The sequence below is a fragment of the Mobula hypostoma genome, chromosome 11 (genome assembly GCF_963921235.1).
Source record: "Mobula hypostoma chromosome 11, sMobHyp1.1, whole genome shotgun sequence".
In the NCBI taxonomy this organism is placed as follows: domain Eukaryota; kingdom Metazoa; phylum Chordata; class Chondrichthyes; order Myliobatiformes; family Myliobatidae; genus Mobula; species Mobula hypostoma.
In genome coordinates, this window is record NC_086107.1 from 18781693 (window position 1) to 18794665 (window position 12973).

Here is a 12973-nt window from a genome sequence, read left to right on the forward strand (position 1 = left end):
TGGCCTGAAGGCATGGAGTCTGGCTGGATAAGAACCTAAAAGCCACTCAAGCTTCTTCTAATACTAAGGCCAATTCGCCATTCACCTGCATAGTATTCTAAGTGGGACAGCGAGTGTTGGCAGGGTATGGGAGCAACATGAGTAAGCCTAATTGCTCACTTGTCCACTTGCACTTTCCAGTGGGAGAAAATAGGAGGGAGGATTGCCTTAAAGCAAAGGTTAAACAGTGAGTCTGCAATCCATTCTGTCTGCTGGAAGTAACAGGATGCTGTTGCCTGTGAAGAATTTGCCTTAGCTGTTTAGATTTAGATTTACATAAAGCACTATAACAGGCTCTGCTGGCCCAATGAGCCTGCGCCACCCATTTAAACACAAGTGACCAATTAACGTACAAACCCGTACATCTTTGGACTGTGGAAGGAAACCAGAGGAAACCCACGTGGTCTCGGGGAGAACATATAAACTCCTTACAGACAGCAGCAGAAGTTAAACCTGGTCGCTGATACTGTAACAGCAATTTGCAAACCAATACAGCTCTGTGTCACCCCATGAGGTCCATGAGTAGACTCTAATCTACATTTTTGATCTTGCAGCCCATTTTGTAATTTGAAACAAAGAAAAATGGCTTCAATTGGTTAAAGAAACTAATTGTTAACAAATGATTATGTGGAAAGTGCCATCTGTTAGAAGCCCAGCAGCTGGCTATTAAGGGTTTGTGGATCATATATTATATGATCTGGTTTAAATTGGAAACCATCAGCAGTAATGGAAGGAAAGTAGAAGAACTAATGGATAATAAGCACTCACGCTGTGGAAATTCACTTCACGAGCAACAGATGAATGAATGCAAATTGGGTTTGAGATATCCTTTTAGATATTGGTGAATTACCAATGGAAGAAAACATTGGCATTACAAATATTGGAATAGTTAATGATAGATTGTAATGTTCCTGCTGAAGTTTGGAATATGGGTCTCCAGCCCAACTTCATTTAACCCTATCAGATGACACTTTGATATAATTCCAGGGTTAACAACTGTTCATAGGTAATGATGTCAATATGCACCTGCCAAGGAAATACTCGTTTTGGTTCATTCTCTTGGAACGATACCACAAAATAAATGCAATGCCAATATTGTCAGGCTTAGTGAGAAGGGAAATACCTTAAAGCTGCTTAAAGCCCTATTACTTATAATTCAGGGTATTAGAGCAAATGAAATACACAATAATTAGATCAGAGGAGAGATGATGGAGATGTTCATTAGAACATAATTTGTTTTGCTATATTTTGTTCCTATACTGTATTTTCTCAATTTTTTTCTCTGAAGATTACCTGAAAGTCGACAAATCTGGATAAAAAGAGAGAGGTTTTAAATAAAGATGGGCCACTTGGAGTAATACCTTTGCAAATACTTGTACCTGTATTTTTGACAGGAAGGACAGGTAATTTGAAATGGCTGAATTCAAAATCGAGTCCCGAGGCTACAACATGCTCAAAAGAAGGTTAAGTGCTGGCCCTTGAGTTTATATTGGCCTTTGCTGGAGGAGGGTTGGAGGTCAGAGATCAGATTCAGTGTGGGACAGAGAATTGAAGTGACAGGCAATTAGAAGATCAGGGTACCATCTGACAGAATGGAGATCTGCAATATTATCTTCGTGCAGTTAGCACTACACTTCGACCATTCTGTAGGTGATTCCATCTTAGAAAAGTGAAACATAGAAGAAAGTAATCAAGCTCATTATGTACAAAAAGGAACGATTCTGCCTAATTACACCTCCCTTAACTTACAGAATTTTGTGCTTGATCTGCCAATCGCCTTCAAGATGTCTCAAGATTATTGGCTCTTAGCTACGTGTAATAAATCTTTTCCAATCACCCTGTCTGAGGCTTTCTTAAATGGTAGAGCTTTAGACCATAAGATAAGAACATAATATATTGGAGCAGAAGTAGGCCATTTGGCCTATCGAGTCTGCTGCACCATGGCTGCATCATTTCCCTCTATAAGGCCTTACGGTAAAGGAGGAGAATCTTTCTACGTAGCTTATGGAAAAAAATCTCAGTATAGCTATTATATTCTTACATTATATGTCTCCATCCCTCAAAATGTCTGATTTGCAACCGAACCTTTTCCAGTGCCATCATGCATTTCTGAAATGGCGTGACTAGAATTGGTTCACAAGGTATTGGACCTGTACAATCCAGAGAGTATTTCAGATAACATTCCATCATGGTACTTTGAGAATTTGAAACAATTTTTTAAAAACTGACTAGAATTAACATTCTGGTGCTGGTGAAAGATGCCTTGGATCTGTTGGTTGTCAAGAAAAGGAATCCAAATGGATTTGGAATGAGTAGTAGGAAGAGAACCCACTTTACGTAGTTTGGCCTTGGTTTAACTCTGTCCCACACCAATGTACTTGTCTTTTGAGATGATTTATGAAGATGTTCATTTAGCAAATAGCCATCTTTTTAGATTCTCATTCTCATTCTGGCTAATGAACGTGCATTTAAACAAAAATTTGTGATCCATACATCCCATCAATTTAGCGAATTTGTGATGCATCTCAGAGCAGCTCCAGCACATTACAGTTAATTTGCTAATAGCATGGAAACCTTGTAGGGAACATGAACATTTTGGATATCCATTCTTGGGCGGTGGCATAGGAAAAATAAGGGTTTTGGCTCTGGAGATGAAATACATAATGTGGTAATGGTACTCATGAAAATAAAATTGATCTAAGTGCAGCTGGCTAGCACTCTGGTACCGTCACGTTCTGTGTTTCACAATCTGAAAGTGCGATTGAAAGATATATACTGTGGTTCATTGAGTCGTGTAATTATAAACCTACTCACTTGTTTTATTTAATTCATATTCAATTATTTCAACAATGTCCATGGTTACAATTTAAGACCTGGATCAGAGTTTGCTAATTTAATTAGCTTGGAATGAGCACCTGCATTCGGTCACTTGAACCTTGACTCCATTCACCAACCATGGTAAAGTAAGTATAAAGCTCATACCCTTATAGAGCAGAAGGTATCCATTCAATCAAGATTAGTGAATACCATTGTGTCCAAGTCAAATAACACTGCTTTCAGGTAAGAATTTTACATAATGAATGAAACTTTTGATCTCTCGTGATGTGAAAAGCAGTTGATATAATTTGGCATTTAAGTTATTCAGTGATCATTCTATTGTTTTGTTAAATAATTGTTTGCTGGGTTATTCTGTGCGTCAAGTTGTCTGTCTAGATACATTCACTCTGCAGGTTTTTTTTCTTTTTTTTACCTGTGTGTCAAATGAAAATGGTTGGTGAGGGCAGCATTTCTGCACATCCATAATCAAGAACACGTTTCTTGAATCACCACAGTCCTTCTGATGAAAGTCCCACAGTGAGACTTTCACGGTGGAGAGTTTGTGGATTCATAACCAGCAACTAAGAAGGGATATGAGATACTTTCAGGTCACGATGGAGTGCATCTGGTACAAGAAGTTTGTGAGGTTCTCATTCACCTTCTGCACTTCTGCTTTGTTGAATATTTCCCAAAAGGATAAAACAAAATCACTTACCCTCACAGTGGATTGTTTTCCACTGAGGCTGAGTGAGACTAGAACTAGAGGTTATGGGTTAAAGGTGAAAGGTGAAGTATTTATGGAGAATATGAGAGGGAATTTCTTTCCTCAGAGAGTGACGAGTGTGTGGAATGAACTTCCAACAGCAGTGGTGGATGTGGGTTTGATTTCAATGTTTAATAGTATTTTGGATAAGTACGGGGAGGGGAGGGGTATGGAGGAGTATGGTCCAGGTGCAGGTTGATGGAACTGGGCAGAAAGATAGTTTGGCACAGACTAAATGGGGCAAAGAGCCTGTTTCTGTGCTTTAGTGCTCTGTGACTATATGACTTGAACAAGCAATTCTGCACACTAAATTTATTTCTAGTGACACCTAACTTGTCTAAAAGAAACCAAATTGCTTCTTCATTGTGAATGTGAGCATATGGGAACTGTGGATTGCAGTTTTCACCATTGGCATGCCGTTCTGCCTTTACAACAGTGACAACAGTTCAAAAAGCACTTGGGGACATGTTGAAGTTGTGAAAGGCTCAATATAAATAAACATTTTTCTTATCACCGCAGGTTGTTTAGAGGTGTGCTATGTGCTGGACAGAGGCTTGTAACTAAAGATGGAAGTTTTGGTATTTTTAGTCTGGCTTTGGACTAAATAAAAATAAACAGCCATCACAATTGTGCATCATTTCCACAGCTTGTGTTCCAGCATTAATTTATTATAATTCACTCACTCATAAACCAGCACCACCAGTGAAAACACAGAGTGTTTCTTTCAAACGGCTATTGGAACATTCCTTAAGTCTGTTGAGCAGAACTGATCCAGTTATTTGGTAAAATAGCACTCCACAGCTGAAAATCTGCAGAAGCATTAGAGCTGGCTGTTGTTCCTATCAGGTTTCTTGTCGTTAATGGTCAGAAGATGGATCAGAAGTACAATACATATCCACAATCTCATATGGCTTCTAGCTAAACTGCAACTTCTAAGACTCTGAATATTCTCCAGGAGTGCAATCTGAACTGATTTGCTACTGTCCAGAATAATATTCCCCAAACTTGTGATTTTCCATGTTCTCTGAACCACTGATGGGCAGGTGAAAGTTAAGGAATGACGAAGGTTCAAACTCCTTCAGTTCTCAGCAGCACGCTTGCGTCTGAAAGTTGCCGTGTGCGTTCCAAAAATGAAGTGCCCTTTCCTGATCTTATCTGGCACTGGTTACTGGTTAGAGATGCAAGAAGTGAATCAGAGGATCTCTAAGTTGGTTAAAGAAACATGAGACTTTTCTAATGAGAAGGCTTCAGGTTACAGGGTGACATAGTTTTAGTCACAGAAGATGTAGATATTTTGCAAGGAGATGCACTGAATTGGGAATGTTGTGTTTTCATTTCTTTTTGCATTCATTGGCAAGACCTTTATTTAATACTTACCTTTATTATGTCAGGGTGTTTAAAAAGAGTCTGGTTTCCTTTGTTATATATGTATGACTTATTATGGGAAAATAAAAATTCAAATTCTAACCTTCTCAAAGCAAAAACAGGCCTTTCGGTCCATTATGTCTCTGCTGACCATCATCCCTATCCATACTAATCCTACTTGCCAGCAATAATTCCATTTCTAAATCTTCCTCATCCACCAAGAGCTCCTTAAATGTTGTTACCATTCCTACCTCCAACTCCTATGCTGGCAGCTCATTCAAGATTCTAAGCTTTCCCTTCTTGAAAACAGGTCCTTCAAAATACCAAAACTTCTTTGTGTGAAAAATTTACCCCTCAGATTATCTTTAAATCACCTTTTCTCAATTTAACCCTGTGCCTTCTAGCTTTAGACACTTCTACCCCCAGGAATCAGGCATTGTTAATGTTTTTATCTTGATTTCATATGCTTCTACCATATCACTTCTCAGCCTCCTTTTCTCCAGGGGGAAAGACCTATCCAATCTCCCATAATAACTCAAGCCATGAAATCCAGTCTTGCAATCACTCAAGCTCTCCACTTTTCCCCTGCCTTCAGAAGAAATTAAGAAATGCATGTATTATAGACACATTTATCTGTGTCAGGTTCAAAAGAAGTTGCATTACTGATCGCTCTGTTGTCTGAATTTTGAAAGAAGGAAGACAGCTCCATTATTTAATTCATTAAAAATGCACAGACCACTTAAAATTGTGATTGACAGCAATGAACCCAAGAAGTAATCTGTGATAAAAATAAATTCTGAACGTGGTTACTTGTAGAGTGCCTCGGGAGATGATACAAGTGATTGTGCAGATGGTGGAAACCTTGAAAAATGCCCACAAAATGCTGGACCAACTCAGCAGGTCAGGCTGCTTCATTTGCAGGGAATAAACAGTCAGACATGCAGATGTCTTGGCATTGGTTGAGTTGCAAATCAGTCTATCCTGGCACCTTGGCTAAGCTGATCTGGTTCTTTGTCAAGTCAATTAATTGACCAGGCGTTCTCTGGGATTGATATATTGATGACATCCAGGACAAGTCACTTGCATTAAATGCAGTGTTTTACACAGCTGGAACATTGATCAATTTGTTTTATAGATCACATAAAGTAGGTGAGGTTGCTGTGTTAAATTGAACATTTAATGATCAATTAAATTAATTAGAACTCAGTTAAAAATTCACGTTGGCCTTTCTGTCATCATAACCCCAATGGATACACAAAGGTTCTTTCTCACTGGTCATCTATTCTGTCTATGCTACTCATTTTATATACTGAAGCCTCTGCTGGTCAGTGTCAACTGTGGATGTTGCACAAGTCAGGGCAGTACAATACGGAGAGTAAGCTGTTGCCCATGTAGCAAGCTCCCCCTCTCCATGCATCTCATGATCCCAAAGGAACGGCAGAGACCGATGCTGTTTGGAACCAGCAGCATCACAGGAGTTGCCAGTCAGCGTTGCACTCAACGTAGGACTGCCTTCGGGACTCCAGCTCTGGAGTTTTCCTTGGGGTTTATTCTCGAAGCCTTCCCCATGAGTGAGTATAGCTGCAAGGCAGTGGATGTTGGAGATCTGAGTTTTCCTTCTTCCAGATGAGCTGCCAACCACGGCGGATGAGCCGTATCTGCTCAATGTTTTTATATTTTAGGTATCTCTTCCACATTACTTTTAGCTTCCTTTAGTCAACAGACCAAATAACACAAGCCCTCGAATCTGGCCTCACAGATTTTTTAAAATTTCAAAATATACTTTATTCAAAAATAGAATTATATACAATAAACCATTCAATGACTCTCAATCCTTTACACATGTTTCCCTTATGGTTTCCACATATCCATACTTTTGGCCACCCATGTGGCAATCCGTTGGTTCACCTTACCACACCATTGTTGAGGGGTGTACTCCCCGCCACCCGACCCCTCCCACTCCCGCGGCAGAAGAACCCTAAACTGTTGTCCTTCCCCACTGGGCCCTTGCGGTGGCTGCACCGAGTTTCAGTGCGTCGCTCAGCACGTACTCCTGCAGCCGAGAATGTGCCAGTCAGCAGCATTCTCCCACGGACATCTCCATGCGCTGGTAGATCATCAAGTTTTGGGCCGACCAAAGAGCGTCTTTCACTGGGTTGATGATCTGCCAGCAGCACCGGATGTTGGTCTCCGTGTGCGTCCCCGGGAACAGCCCATAGATCAGAGAGTCCTCTGTTACACAGCTGCTGGGGATGAAACGTGACACTAGCCAGTCCATCCTCCTCCACACCCTCTCTGCGAACTGACAGTGTGCAAAGAGGTGGGTCACAGACTCCTCCTCACTGCAGTCCTCCCGTGGGTAGCGGGGTGTGGAGGCAATGTTCCGGGCGTACAGGAGGGTTCTGACTGGGAGGGCCTCTCTCACCATAGTACTTCTGTGAATCATGGGTAGCTTAATACCATTGCATTTCCTGCTCTTCTTTCCCCACTTTCCCACCCCACATGTCCCTTCATATTTGGGCAGGCATACTCCAACATCCTTCAACATAGACAGTCGAATAAACTATGAGTGATATTTCAATGCACTCGATTCGTTGTATTGAAAAGCTGGGTGAACTCTTACAGAGAGAGCTGCTTCCATGACACTCTGCTCATCTGTGACGATTCCTGTTTACTAGCAGCAAATGTCATGACCTTTGTTATGGAAACTAAAAGGGTGGAGTTACTCAGACAGCCAATATAAATGCTGAATAACTGTTAAACACTGAGTTCCTTCACCTTATTTAAGAAGTGACATTCATTCTTTTCTGTCCCTTTTTGGGACACAAGCTGCTCTCATCCAGAACTCACAATGACAACCAGGGTCAGAGAATTTTGCACAGATTACAGGCCCTTCATTCCCTGAGTGTCTGGGGAGTGTGGAAGAAAAAGCAAGATTGGAAAATAGTAATAAAAATATAATACTGTGCAAAAGTCTTTGGCACATACATATAGCTCGGGTGCCTAAGATTTTTATGTATTGCACTGTCCTGCTGCCATAAAAACAAATTTCATGACATATTTGAGTGACGATAAACCTGATTCTGTTATGGGTCTCAGTTGTGGACTGAGAGTGGGAAGGGGGCAGGGAGAAATGAATCATAGCTGGGAAAAGGGAAAGGAGAGGGGAGGGAGAGTAAAGCATCGGAGAGACATTTGGTAATGGTCAATAAACCAGTTGTTTGGAATCAAGTGGCCATGCCTGGTGTCTCAGGGTAGTGTGTGTCTGGACCCTCTCTATCCACTGTCCCTGGCAATCCTTCTTTGCCTCCTGTCCCATGGCACTCCACCTTTGCCATTCCCAACATTCTTTGCTCCTGCCAGATTTACAGTACATGTGCCCAAGACTTCTGCACTGTACTGTACTTATAGTACTTTTCTTAATTTAAAAAAAATAACAAAGAGAATATAACAAGTTTTCCTAGACCAGAAGCTCTGGATGTACTAGGAGATTCATAGTCCGCAGAGAGCAAGATCAGTGGCATTCAAGACTGGTGACCTAGAACTCTACAAGACCAGGTTCCTATAGAAGGCCATCATGAGAGAGAAAAGACAATTAGTGTGAAATTAGAGACATAATTGGATGCACAACAGCTGTGTCAGGGCTTGCATGCTTCCCTATTGTTCCCTAAATTATTCCCTAAAAGCAAAACCTGATAACATAAATTGGAGTGATTCTTCACTTCCCAATGAGATCAACACCTTTTCTGCATGGTTTGAAATGGAGAATAACACCACACTTACGCAAATCCCTACAGCATCTGACAACCTGGTGATCTCTGTCTTGGAGGCCAATACTAGAACATCCTTCAAGAGGGTGAACCCTCACAAGGCATTAGATTCCCCCAACAGAGTACCTGACCGGGTACTGAAAATCTGTGCTAACCAAATGGTGAGTGACTACAAGGACATTTTCAACCACTCACTGCTGTAGTCTGGGATTCCCTCCTACCGGTGCACAAGAAGTACAAGGTGAGCTTCTTCAACAACAATCAACTGGTGGCACTCAGATCTACTGTAGTGAAATGCTTTGAGAGGTTATGGCTATGGCTAGAATTAACTCCTGGTGAGGACTTGGAGCCACTGCTATTTGCCTTCCACTGAAAAAAGTCCACAGCGCATGCATCTCATTGGCTCTCCACTCTGCTCTGGAGCACCAAGACGAAAGCAAAAAAAATATTTCAGGTAAGCACGAGGAAATCTGCAGATGCTGGAAATGCAAGCAACACACACAAAATGCTGGTGGAACGCAGCAGGCCAGGCAGCATCTATAGGAAGAGGTACAGTCGACGTCTCGACCCGAAACGTCGACTGTAAAACGTCGACTGTACCTCTTCCTATAAATATTTCAGGCTGCTGTTTATCAATTGCATTTCACCATTCAATGTCATCACCTTCTGAGTACTGATCACCAAGCTTCTAAACTTGAATGTGTGTACATCCCTCTGCCAACTGGATCCTTGATTTCATCAGTATGGATTTATGATAATATCTCCTCCTCGCTGACAGTCAACACAAGAGCACCTCAAGGATTAGCCCACTGCTCTATTGTCTCTACATTCTTGACTCTGTGTAGTTAGGCACAGATCAAACACCATTTATAGATTCACAGATGACACATCTGTTCTTGGTATATTCTGATCTGTCAGCTAGGAGGCATACAAAAGTGTAATTGATTGGTGGGTTCAGTGGTGTTGCAACAGTAACTTGTACTTAGCATCAGTACAAGGAATTGATTGTGGAATTCATAAAGGGGAAGTTCCTGTGTGCCAACATTTTAGGCTACGTCCACACTACGCCAGATAATTTTGAAAACGTCGGTTTCGAGTAAAAACGACAGGCGTACACACTAAGCGTTTTTCAAAATATCTCTGTCCACACTAACACAGATATTTGGGCGAATCTCCTCTACCGGGCACGTGCAGGACACACAGAAAACAAGCGAAGAGGAAACGGTATACTTAGTGTGCGTTTGTCCAGTTACAGAGTAGAAAAACTTAAAAGGAATTGCTCTTGGCTCTTGCGCAGGAGGACTTAAAACTGAAAAAAAAACAAATACTGGAGCGTATGGAGGCAACCAACAGGGAGTTCACAGACAGTATGACCCGGCTGATGACGAACATTGAAAAACTAAATAACTCTGTTGCATTAATAAAGCACCTTGTTAAGCGTATAAAACATGTCTGCATCAACGTTATCTGGTATTTCCATACAACGTTACATTAGGCTGTTACACATCTATTGTCAGAGAAGTACTTGCATAAATAGGTAAACCACATTCATACAAGCAAGGACAGAAAACAGGGCAAAGTGAGTATACTTATTTATTCAGTAAGCTATGGGTCAAAGTATTTGGTGAGTACATTTCTAACTCTTCTGGCTTCAGTCTCGTTGCCGTCTGTTCTGAAATTGTTAGGTTCTGCGAAGCGCAGAATCAAATATCGCTGTGATGATTGTACGCTCTAGTATCAATTGTTTGGCGACAATAAAGTAGTAATAATAATAAGAAGAAAACAATGAAATGTCGCACTGCCGCCATCTGTTCCGGCACGTCATGACAGTGGTTTTAAAAAGCTCCGGTTACCCTGTACACACTGCAACGGATATTAGGTGTTTTCAGATTTATTCACTCTGGAGACCGTTTCTGAAAATCTCTGTTTTCGGGGGATGAAAACGCCATTTTAGAGTGGACAGAGGGTCAAAATGAAGAGAAAAAGTTTTGTTTTCAAAATTATCTGGCGAAGTGTGGATGTAGCCTAAGAGGAACTGTCCTGGGTCCAACACGCTCATGTATTCATGAAGAAGGCGTGCAAATAGCTCTTCTTTGTTAGGAGCTTGAGGAGATTTGGTATGTCAACAAAGGCACTTGCAAATTTCTGTAGATGTTCGGTGGAGTGCATTCTTACTGGTTGCATCATTGCCTGGTAGGGAGACAAAGGATCACAAGTGGCTGCAGCAGAAACAACCAGCTCCATTATGGGCGCAACGCACCCCACCATTGAGGGCATCTTCAAGAGATGATGTATCAAGAAGAGACATAGATAGATAGATAGATATACTTTATTGATCCCGAGGGAAATTGGGTTTCGTTACAGCCGCACCAACGAAGAATAGAGCATAAATATAGCAATACAAAAAACCACAAACAATCAAACAACAAAATGCAAACTATGCCAGATGGAAATTAGTCCAGGACCAGCCTATTGGGTGTCTGACCCTCCACGGGAGGAGCTGCAAAGTTCGATGGCCACAGGCAGGAACAGCCTCCCGTGATGCCCAGTGTTGTATCTCGGTGGAATATGGCCGGAGTCCATCAGCAAAAAGTTCAATATCCGGCCTACAAACACGTTCCTCGATCGTAATATGACCTGGATTGCACCATCCGTTGTTAACCAGAATAGTAAGCACCCAACTCCTTTATGCTTACTGCTCTCAGTGCACTTCCGGTCAGCCCGAACGGTCTGGAAGCCATCCATGGAAAAGATTTGATCGGGTATGTCCTCGTGCAGCCCGTTCCAGTAAAACACATAACACTGCACTCCCGAAATGTTCTCTGACGCCTGGTTAGCACCGTGAACTCGTCCATTTTATTACCCACCGAACTCCTCTTCTCCGTAAGTCTCAGTTGTCTCGACCCAGTCCTCTTTCTTCGCCTTTGTGATCCCCCTCCGCATCCTCTGTGTGTTTTCCTCCAGATTTCAGCAGGGGTGTCCGCCGCTCTGCTCGCTAAACCGGCCGGCATAAGCGCAATCAGCTGGTCCCTGGAATAAACAATGCGACCATACTTCTGCCCCACTAATGAGACGTGTCTGAATGTAGCTATTTCCAGTGCTAAAAACCCAAATAAAACTCTCTCTACCAGCATATTAGAGAGGGTGCAGCTTCAACATGTTACCGTGCAAAAAAAAACAAAAAATAACCTAAGTTAAAAAGTAAGAAGGAAAAAGTGAGAATACTCGTCGGAACGGCTGTAACAGGCTGCATGCATGGCATTGGTCATTAATGCCCCTCATCATCTGGGACATGTCCTCTTCTCATTACTACCATCAGAGAGGAGGCACAGGAGCCTGAAGATCCATACTCAATAATTTAGGAAGAGCTTCTTCTCATCCACCTTCAGCTTTTGAACAGTGTTTGAACTCTACCTCATTATCCTTTTTTTTACACTAATTACTTAGTTTGTAATTTATGGTAATTTTTAATGTCTTTGCACTGTACTGCAACCAGAAATTAAAAAATACAAGTCAGTTTAGACAGTGTTTATAGACCTGATTCTGATGCTGGGGGTTTATTGATAATCTAACCATGTGATCAGAGCAGCAAACATGTAAAGAGTGCATTTTAAAACCAGCGATGTGTTTTGAATAACAATGACAATGCGCTGCTATTTGTACGACTGCCTCTGCCATGAGCAGACAGAGTTAAAAGATAAGACGCTACAGAAAAAATTCTGTTGGTGCATCTTTGGTGTTTCTTTGAGTTTCTTTACCCCAAAGGGTTTTTAGGTTAGATCGTTAAAAAGTATTTAAATTCAAAGCAGATAAATTTTTGAAAGATCAGGAAATTTAAGGCTATGGGGAATGAGAGGAGACCAGTGTAGATCCGTCTTTATCATATTGAATGGCAGGACAGGTTTGAGGGACTGAGTGATCTATCCCTGCTTCTGATTCTTTGAAAATGAACTTTGCATCACTGGGTTTTGTTCTTCATGAAGAGCTATTGTTGAATATATTGATGACATCAATATTAAACATTCAGTATATATATGAGTCTGTCTAAATATAAAATATATAGACAGAATATCACTCACAAAATTCTGGAGAAACTAAGCAGATCAGACCAGGCAGCATCTATGGAGAGGAATAAAGAGTTAATATTTTTGGCCAAGAACCTTCGTCAGGACTGGAAAGGAAGGGGGAAGAAGCCAGAATAAGAAGGTGTGGGAGGGGA

General features: G+C 41.4%; 1 protein-coding gene across 8 annotated transcripts in view; it reads left to right on the forward strand.

Moving 5' to 3' along the window:
- Nucleotides 1–12973, forward strand: part of LOC134353612 (protein kinase C-binding protein NELL1-like) — a 1036586-nt gene that overhangs the window by 319526 nt on the left and 704087 nt on the right. The gene's annotated exons all lie outside the window — the stretch shown is intronic.